This window comes from Gavialis gangeticus, unplaced genomic scaffold (genome assembly GCF_001723915.1).
Source record: "Gavialis gangeticus isolate Ggan-Ray unplaced genomic scaffold, GavGan_comp1, whole genome shotgun sequence".
Taxonomy (NCBI): domain Eukaryota; kingdom Metazoa; phylum Chordata; order Crocodylia; family Gavialidae; genus Gavialis; species Gavialis gangeticus.
Genome location: NW_017729024.1, coordinates 119,128,609 through 119,138,225, shown reverse-complemented (window position 1 = coordinate 119,138,225; position 9,617 = coordinate 119,128,609). Strand labels below are relative to the sequence as shown.

General features: G+C 44.3%; 1 protein-coding gene across 4 annotated transcripts in view; it reads left to right on the top strand.

Annotated features, from left to right (window-relative positions):
* The window catches only part of UHRF2 (ubiquitin like with PHD and ring finger domains 2), a 192,521-nt gene that overhangs the window by 31,025 nt on the left and 151,879 nt on the right, over positions 1 to 9,617 (top strand). The window lies entirely within an intron of this gene.

The following is a 9,617-nucleotide window of genomic DNA, read 5'->3' as shown; positions in this document are numbered from 1 at the left end:
GAAGATTGTAGTAGGTTGTAGGGGTGCTGGTATGCATGCCAGCCCAGCCTCTGGCTTTTTTACTTTTCATTCCATCCAGGAAGAGCACACGTTAACTGCTGAAACTTCCTTAGCCTGACGAAGGGTTTTTGAACCCAAAAGCTTGCTTAAAAATGGTTCTCCAATTATTTAAGTTGGTCTAATAAAGATATCAGATTCACCCAAAGAACCTTGTCTGCCATTTAGAAGAGAGACTTGTGTTGGTGCAGTTCTTGGTAACTGAGCTCCAGACAGCTGCCCTGCAAATAACAGGTTGAGAGATTTCTTAGTGGAGTCACTGAAGTTGTCTGGTCTCTGGTAGAATGAACTCTAAATATTAATGTTCATGTCAAGTTGTTGTTTCTGCTGTTACTGTAAGAGTAAGGCTCTGGGACCCACATAAACACCATTTGGGCCAGTCTGTTGGGTGACATAATTCAACAACATCCTTGATTGGGAGTTTAGAAAGTCCATAAGTGTATTTTTCAACTTTATAGAAGGCTGGGGGGGAGGGGGAAGGGGGCAGGGATCTGTAATCAGTGCTTGAATCTCACTCTAATAAAGTACTAGCCCCTTCTTTGCTGTCTTCAGGCAGGAGTAGGGATCCAATTGCCATAGGTCAGGGGTCGGCAATTATTTTGGGTGGAGAGCCACTTAACAAGTTTTGGTGAGCTGTCAAGGGCTGTAAGTGTAGCCCTGCCCCTTGACAAGTGCCCTCCTCCCCCAATTGCCATCTTGAGACTGGCAGTCCTGCTCCCTAATCCCTGACCCTTGCGATTTGGAAGTCCCTCTCCTTGCCCCCAGAAATACTCCTTTTGGGAAGGGGATTTGCCATCTTGGAAATGGGGAAAAAACAAATTATATACTAAAAATTGAACATTGACAATAACACGCTAATTTTCTTTTTTAAAGTATTTTTGCCCTGATTTGTGTGCGTTTGTGTGGTGTATATAAATAGATGATTGCATAATAGCTCAAAATGAGGTATGTCTTCTGCATATTGTAGGGGAGTGTGGAGGGGGGGTATGGAGAGGTGGGTATGGGGTTTATGTGGGTATGTGTGTGGATGTGGGGTGTGGGGGAGGTTGTGGGGGTGTATGTGGGTATGGGGGGTTTGTATGGGGAATGTTTGTGGGTTGTGTGGAGAGGGAGGGTGTGTGTGTGTGTGTGTGTGTGTGTTGGGGGGGTGTTGGTGCATGTGTGGGTGCATGTCAGATGGCATGTGTACACATAGGAGTGAGGGGTCTTCTCCCAGAGGTGCATGAGCATGTGTGGGGGAGAGTGTGATTGTGAGATCTGTGGGGGAGGGTTTGTGGGTATGGTGGGGTATGCATGGGACACCCTGTGCACACCCTTCTTTTTAGGGCAGGGGCTGACCAGCTACAACCTGGAGACTGTGTGCACTGTGGTGCCTCCCTGCCACCACCAGCAGCACACAGCCCCAGTGTTCCCTCACCCATTCCAGACTCGCCCTTGCTGGAGTAGATCAGCCAGAACCCGTGCACAGCCCTGCCCCAGCCTGTCCTACTCCTGCTCTGCACTACCTGCCCATGGCGTGTCTTGCCGCCCCCTGGGCATGCAGCAGGGCTGGGGTGGTTCTGCAGCTGGACTGCCTTTTTAGGCAGCCCAGGTGGCAGGCAGCTCCTTCCAGCTGCTGCCACTGTCAACCCCAGCTCCGTGGTACCTGCGGGGACCTGCAAACGCAGCCCTGACCCCATGTGCCCTGTGCCTACCCAGGCTGCACAGCGGTGGTGTGAGATGAAGCTGTTGCTCAGTGACGGGGGAAAGCAGCCCCTCCCTCTCCCACTGCCAGCAGTTCGCTGCTGCCAGGATGCCCTGCATCTGCTTTGCACTGCCAACGCTGCCCTGGGGCAGCCTGGAGGTGGTGACATCGGCACAGAGCAGACAGGGCAGCCCCACATCGGCTCTGGGCAGCTGCAAAGGGAACTGTTGGCAGCGGGAGGGACCACTTTCCCCCCTACACTGAGCAACAGCTTTTGTCTCACACCAGGGCTCCTGAGCCTGGGCAGGCGAGCCTGTAGCAGGTATGGTGGATGTGGAGTCTGGGCTGGGTGCATGAGTTTCTCCTGGTACTGTAGGGCTGGAGCTGCCTGCCACCTGGGCTGCCTAGAAGCCCTGTGGAGCTGCCCCAGCCCTGCTGTGTGCCCAGGGGGAGGCAGGACGTGCCACAGCTGGACTCTGCCTGAGCCAGGGGATCGAGGCACCTGCCGTGGGCTGGGTAAAGGTCCATGGGCTGTATTTTGTCTAACCCTGCCATAGTGAAGTGGTGACTGTCTGACGTGAGCGCTGAGGAATGAGATCTCTTTATCAGAGAGACGACTCTCAGTACCTTGAAAGACTTGAGGACTGCTGGGTGAATGGAGAGAAGTTAATTCTCTGCCAGAGGGACTGAAATGACACCCAGGGACAGCTTTAACTAACATAAGGAATAAGTTATGGGGGTTCATCTCTAGCTGGGAGATCAGAGTAGCTGTAATAGAAGCTTCATAAGAGGAAAGATCTCACAATACCTGATCAAGAAGTGACTTAAGTGTCTAATCAGGCGTGGCTGGGGCCACCCTCAGGGCAGTGGCAGCAGGCCCTGGCTCACTGATGAGCCCGGCCCCATGGCGGTAACTAGCTTCTCTCCACTTGCTGCTGGCTGGGGCCTGTGGGCTGGCCCTGCCCACCTCATGGTGGCGCCTTGGGCCAGATAAAATGGCTTGGCGGGCTGCATGGTGGCCCGCAGGCCACATGTTGGACAAGCCTGCTATATAGATTGTCCCCATGACTTAGTTTTGCTCAAGAGACTATGAAAGATGGTCTAATCACTGCTTACCTATCAAAGTTGATTTTGGAGTGCATTAGTCTGCATTATGATTGACTAGATTAGTTTTAATTAATAATGGAGCTCCTTTCACCAAGGCTTAGGTGACCAAGGTGGCTTCTCTTAAATGTTTTGGTAACAAATATCTGCAAGGTTGCCACATGGATAACTGGAATATGTATTTACACTTGCATTGGTGGAATCGTCTTGGGATACCATCTTCTAGCAGCTAAATAAATAAGATTTGAAGAACCTACTACTATACTTAAAGCATGGCATAGGAGTAGTGAAATGCACGTAGGACACCACATCTCAAGAAAAATTCTAGCTAACCTTTGGGTAAGTAACTCTCCTTTTGTGTATAAGAAATAAGCTTCTTTATCTGTCTAACTTGATATTTATTTTTGTGGGAGTCTAGGGGACTCTGCACGTCACAGATCATATAAGGTTAAATTGCTTTTGTGCCAGATTCCAGAAGTTCTTTATAAGCAAACATTCAGTGTTTCTCTGTTCTGGCCAGGTGAAGATATAGTTGATATAAGGCATTGGCATTGCTACAAAAGTGTGAGTGTTTGCAGATAATTTAGAGGATAGGACCAAAATCCAAAAGGAACTTGAAAAATTGAAGACAGCAGATATAGAAAAAATTAAATTCAACAAAGATTTAAAAAAAATTAAGGTGTCACACACAGGGGGGCATAACTGGCCTGGCAGTAGCACTACTGTGGATCTTGGGGTTATGGTGGATAACAACAAACCCAACAAAAGTTATCAGTGTAAAGTTTCTGTAAGAAAAGAGAATGCAAGTTTGGTTGCATTAAAAGAAGCATTGGATGCAAGACATGGGATATAATAATACAACTGTAGTAAGTGGTGGTTGGGCCTTAGCTGAGTTACTGCATCCGGTTTTGGGCACCACATTTTAAGAAAGATATAAAGCGCTTAGAAAGGGTCCAGGGTTGAACAACAAAAACAATAAATGGGTTGGAATGCAAGCTGTGGGGAAAACTTGAATTAACTATTTAAGTTTTGCCTAGAAGAAAGTCAGTGATGCCAGTTTTTGAAAGGCTGCCGTAAAGCACAGGGAGAAAAACTAGTTTATAGACAATAAAATAAAATTCAGTGAAAATGAACGTAAGGTGCTGCATCAGGGGAAAACTGCAGCAAACAGATTTAGCTCATGTCAGGAAAACTTCCTAACTGTTGGCAAATATTTTCTGTAATTCTTGTAATTGGCTTATGAACACACAGAATGAAATTTAATCTAATTACAAAGTGCTAGAAATAATTCTTTATGCAGAAGAATGGAGAAGTAGATGCATCAAGTTGGGAAGTTGGATTCATCCATTCTGAAGCTGAATCCTTCACGTGAGCCAGGGGTGCTGGAAATATGAAGGCTGAATCTAAACAATTGCATTGAATTCTAATCTTCCAATACATATATAACAAACTAATATTGTGCTTTCTTTTTCTTTAAAAAATATTGAAATAATTCACCTAAATGAAGTCTATCTACAGCTTTATTACTTATGTTTTCTTTCTTAAATATCTAAAAATAAGAATTACAGGAGCCAACATGTATCTAATAATTTACATTTTTTGCTGAACCAGTCACAGTGAGGCATGACTTGCTATCCTGCTTTCCCCATTTCCTTTGTTTAGAAATGCTAATAAAGCCTTCAGGAAGTAGGATATCCCTGTTTTTAGAACTGTACCAAAGGCCTCTGTACCAAAGAACGGTGTTTATGTTTTGACTGACATTCTTTACTATTGTGAGAGTGTATTATTTGAGAGAATGAAAAAGCAAAACAGAAGAACTAAACAAATATATCAGATAGCACTACTGTGCAATTTGTAATAGTATTTCCTTAATGATTAAGAAATCAGGACCGATCTATCACAATGGAGTTGGCTCAAGAGATTCACTTCTATCATAGTTCAGTAAAAGCACAGCAACTTGACAGAGCCAGTCCTGGAACTGATGGGAGAGTTCGAAAGAAATACTGGAAACTGCAACCCTAGATGCAGTCTAAGATAGAACTTACTGCCTAAATAATAAAAGGCATAATAAGCTAACAGTATTTCAGATTGTTAAAAGTGTGTGTGTATTTTTTAAAGTAAAATTGCCTAGGAACCTTTCCATGAAACTTTGGTGGAGTTTGCTGTCGGGCAAGTAACGGGTAGCTTTTCCAGTGTTTAATCATCCCTAAAAAATATGTTTCTGATGTTAATGAGAAACAGCGTGTTTCCCTGTTTCTGAGATCTTGTAAATTAAAAGAGCTTCTGCAGTTTTCTGTAATGAAGAATACTTCTAATTTTTAATATAAAAATAGAGGTTGTGGAAAGGCAATTCACTTCCTTGCTTCTTTCCCAGTAAAGGAAAGAGGAGGAAGAATTCTTCATATTCTGTTTGATCCTAGTCATTTCTTATACTGATGATACAGGATAAGAACCTAACCCTAGGCTATCTTCCCTTTCCTAGTTTAGGTTATAGGCAAATGTGTACCATTGACCTGCTTTAAAAGGAAAGGATTAGCTGCAGATTGGGAGCTGTTACAATGTAATTGTTAAACGTACATGCTGCTATGATGATCAGGGATCTGGGTTTTCCATTTCCTATGGAAAAACAAAAAAACCACAGATTTTCCTTTTTAACAAGAGAAAAATGCAGATTTTTCACGGAGAAACGCATGGATTTTCCACTTGTGCAAAGAGTTCTCTGCAGGATGGCAGAGTTCCAGCCTGCAAGGGGCTAGCAGGAGCTAGAGAAGGGCGGTCAGGCAGGGAGTGCCATGTACATGTGTGTGCTCACGTGCATATGGCTGCCAGGCAGCCTGGAGAGCAGGTACCACAGGTCAGTCTGGTGGAGGGGAGTGGGGTTGAGGCCATAGTGAGAGACGGAGTTGGGCTGGGGCTCATGCCCAGCTGGGTGGTGTATGGGGCTTAGGGTAGAATGGGGCAGGGAAGCCTGATATCACTGCTTTAAGCCCCACACCTCCATAGCAAGGCACCCCCTGTATGACTGGCAGAAGTGGGGGGTGGAGTTATGCCCCTCGTTGCTGGCAGGCAGGCAGGGGGTGCTTTGCTATGGCAGTGTGAAACTCCTGGCAGTGGCAACAAGCTTCTTTGCTCTGCCTCACTCTGCCGTACTGTGCTAGGTCTCACCCACTGGGCCATGGAGGTCCCAGGGGGAGGACAGCAGGGCAGGGAGCCCAAGCCTGCAGTGGGTAGCCTATACCTGCCACCCTTCATGGGCTCTGCTCTAGCCATACCCCCCACTGGGGAGGAGGAGCTGGGCTCCATACTTTGCTCTGCCTCAGCAGCTGCCACTTCCCTTGGGTGGCAGCTAAGGCTCAGGAGTTGCTGTGGGGGACAGGAGGCTGCAGACCTGTGTCCCTTTGCTCTGTATTCCTGGCAGCTGGGAGCCCCTCTGTCAGGGTGTGGGGGGGGAGCTGTGGCTGGGGAGTGAGGGGCATTGGTAGGGCCCAGGGGCCTGTGGGTGGGGAGTGAGGGACACCAGAAGGGGTGGGGGAGCTGTGGCTTGGTAGTGAGGGGCCTGGACCTGCATCCTGGTGAGCGAAGGGGGCAGGAGGGGCTCTGATTTTCCATGATAAAAAACCCAAAATCAAATATCAAAATTTAAAGATACTTAGAATTTATTTTACTATAGTGATTGAGGCACTAGTCAGCTTCCAAACTGCTTTAAAGTCGTAAATATATCAATAAAATATTGTGTTGAGTTAATATATATAGTGGCATTTCATTTTAATCGTGGATTTGGGGGGGTTTAATCAGAGAATTTGCTGTTTTTTATCAGAAAATGTGTGGATTTTTTTTTTTAAAAACAGAAAACTAGGATCCCCAAGATGATACAGCTAAATTACTGTAACGATATCCAGAGTGAAATGGGATTAAAGTTACAATAGTTTTGCTACACTTATATCATCTTGGAAGCATAGAGATACAGCAGTTACATTGTATTGTTTAACAGTGATACTATTATTATGTTTGAAAAATCATTGTTAGCATTAAAACAGGTAGCTTTCTAGTTGCAAAGGAATTTCTAAACTATTTGCGTGCTTTGAGTAATGAAAGTCCTACAGCAGCTAAATAGTCGCAATTATAGAATTCATACATGCACACACACAAATAAGAAATGCTAGAGTGTACTGCCCATTTTCCATGAAGAGTAATCTACTTTCCAGTGGCCAGTATTTAATTTTCTGTTTTACTTTTAGATTTTACTCACCACACCATTTTGTAGACCATCTTATTTCTTTTAAAGTTAATTAAATGTATGCTTTTTTTCTCACTTAATGAAAATTGACCCTCTAATTCAAGAATAGGGTAGCTAACCAGAAGAGATGGGTACAGATGGAAAGTAAGTCTCAACTTGGAAAAAAAGAAATATTGTACAAAAAAAAATTTGTGGCACCTAGCAATGTCATTTAACTTAAAGGAAAAGTGTGGAGCCATGACAGATGGATATTAGTTTATATCTATGATTACTTTTTTAAGCATGAAACCATATTATTCCAAGACCTTTTATTTTAGTTTAGGATTTTTAATGTTTATTACTTGTTCTCTAGGGATAACTAATGAAAATCTTAGTGGCATAAATATTTATAAATATCATATGTTTAGCTTAATAAAGTGACGATAGTTTTGGGCAGTGGGGGCTACATCTTGTATATTAAGTAGACTGGTTGTTACTCACAGGTTTAATGCTAAATTAAAAAAAAAAGAAGAAATGATGTTTTAGTCTGTTAGAATATTTCCTGTCTGTTGTAAGATCACATATCTACTGATTAGGGGGTAGGGAAATCTTTTTTGTGTGAAAATTGAGATAACATTTGCATGGAAGTTGTATTATCTTTTTTTAAAAAAAAGTTTAATCAGAGTTAAAACAGTCTTGTTCTCTTTTTTTATGAAAGTTCTTATAAACTTTGGCTATTAAAACAATATTGGAAATACTGTCATTGCACATTTTTTTTTATTGAGTTCTCTGCCTTTCCTTTGTGTCACAAAGTAAAAAAAAAAAAGTCTGAAGAAGGCTGAATTTAAACTTCTTGTACAGATTACTTTACAATGAGATTAAGAGGTTAATCACTCCATAAGCAGTAACCCAGCCACATGTTAAAGCCAATTAATCGCATGATCATATAGCAAATGAGCAACAAAAATATTCCACATACAATGTGTAACATCTTTGTAGCTCTTTTACATATGCTTTAAGCTGAAAGTGTGGCATGTCAGGGCTGCTCCATGATAGATCCTGATTTTCAACTAAGCATAGTGATCTAGCCTGGGTATATATGGTTTTACTGTGTAAGGACGGGTAGATTCTAGAATGTAGAAGTCTTAAAGGGATGTGCAATACAGTCAAATATATGCATCCGAGGTTACTGAGGCATACCTTTTGAGTTAAACCAATACATTTAAGCCTTGTGGTCTTGGATAAACATGGGTAACAAGCTTCTTTCCTGAATCCAGTTAGTAGGTGCTCTCAATTTGGAAGACTTATTTTTTAAAATCTGATGACTGAGCAGACCCTCTACCCCCCACTGCATTCCTTTTATGAGCATAATCTCTCAGTCATATAATCTCTCATCAGTGCAGAGGCAGAAAAAGATCTTGGAATCACTATTAATGCCAAGATGAACATGGGCCGGCAGTGTGGAGATGCAGTCAGGAAGGTTGAACCACACCTTGTCATGCATCCACAGATGCATCTCAAGCAGGTCCAAGGAGGTGATCCTCCCCCTCTATGCGACACTGGTCAGGCCGCAGCTGGAGTACTGCGTCCAGTTCTGGGCACTGCACTTCAAGAGTGATGTGGACAAAATGGAGAGTGTCCAGAGGAGGGCCACTGGCATGATCAGGGGCAGCAGGGTGGGCAGGCCCTATGAGGAGAGGCTACGGGACCTAAACCTGTTCAGCCTCCACAAGAGAAGGCTGAGGGGGGATCTAGTGGCCTGTTACAAACTAGTCAGAGGGGACCAGCAGGCATTGGGGGAGTCCCTGTTCCCCCGAGCACTGCCAGGAGTGACAAGAAATAACGGTCACAAGCTGGCAGAAGGTAAATTCAGATTAGACATCAGGAGGCGCTACTTCACTGTCAGGGTGGCTAGGATTTGGAACCAACTTGCAAGTGAAGTGGTGCTGGCTCCTACCCTGGGGATCTTCAAGAGGAGGCTAGACGAACACCTTGCTGGGGTCATTTGACCCCAGTACTCTTTCCTGCCATAGCAGGGGGTTGGACTTAATGATCTGCTCAGGTCCCTTCTGACCCTACCAGCTAGGAAACATTACATGTTTTGTGCCAAAAGATGAACAGAATACTTTTACTTGTTTGCTTTTGTAGGTATTTTTTTCTGGATATTTTATTTAGGAAATTATATGACAGTGAAAAGAGAGAAATGTCAAACTTTGTGTCTCTTCTTTGAGAAGATTGGGAAAGACTGAATTGTGAAACTATTTTAATAACATATGCCAGGGCTATCCAACTGGTGGTCTGTGGGCCACATGTAGTTTAAGGAGTTGTCCTGTGATTCCCTAGGCTTCTAGTCCAGGCACCACTTCTCCCAATCCTTTAGTTGCTGCTGCTGGAGTCTTCAGCTTCCCCCCTTCCTCCTCCAATTTCCACTTTCTGTCCTTGCCTCTGGGGGCGATTCAGAGTCAGGTGCTACGCCAGCAGGGCTGTGGGAGTCTGTGGGCTGGTGGCTTTGGGGCCTAAGGATCCTGCATGGCATGGGGGGGGGGCATGTGGTGT